The sequence below is a fragment of the Colobus angolensis genome, unplaced genomic scaffold, assembly GCF_000951035.1.
Source record: "Colobus angolensis palliatus isolate OR3802 unplaced genomic scaffold, Cang.pa_1.0 Scaffold30, whole genome shotgun sequence".
NCBI classification, from domain to species: Eukaryota; Metazoa; Chordata; class Mammalia; order Primates; family Cercopithecidae; genus Colobus; species Colobus angolensis.
The window spans coordinates 1,127,219-1,127,684 of record NW_012116266.1 but is presented as its reverse complement, the minus strand read 5'-3'; the positions used below and the strand labels follow the sequence as shown (position 1 = coordinate 1,127,684).

Sequence of the window (466 nt, the reverse complement as noted above, 5' to 3'; positions counted from 1 at the left end):
CGGCCTCCGGGGCAGCCGCCGCCTAGGTGCCGGTGGGGGGTGGAGGAGGAAGAAGGCGACAGTTGAGGGCAGAGGAGGTGAAGGTGCCTGCTGCCTTCCCGGTGGCCTCGGTGTCTGCCATGCCCGCTTCGCAAGGGGAAGAGCTGCAACGTCTGACCTACTCTTCTCTCCGCTCTTTGTGCAATAAAGTTCGAAACCCAAGGTTTCCTCTCGTGCTGTATTTTATTCATGCCCTTTCCCCCCCGCTCCCACACCATTGAGGAAATGCTGCTTTCTGCCCTGTGCTGCTTAGTTGAGAGATGAGAGCTTGTGTTTTGGGGGGAAATTTTTTACTCCTTCACCCCCTTGCCTTTTTTTTTTTTTTTTAGAGATGAGGTCTTCCTTTTTTTCTTTTCTTTTTTTTTTTTTTTTTTTTAAGTCAGTAGTCAGGGAAATGCATGTTTTTTGGGAGAAAGAGGGTGCTAAG

General features: G+C 50.2%; 1 protein-coding gene across 2 annotated transcripts in view; it reads left to right on the top strand.

Annotated features, from left to right (window-relative positions):
* CREB1 (cAMP responsive element binding protein 1) overlaps positions 1-466 on the top strand; it is an 86,561-nt gene that overhangs the window by 708 nt on the left and 85,387 nt on the right. The window lies entirely within an intron of this gene.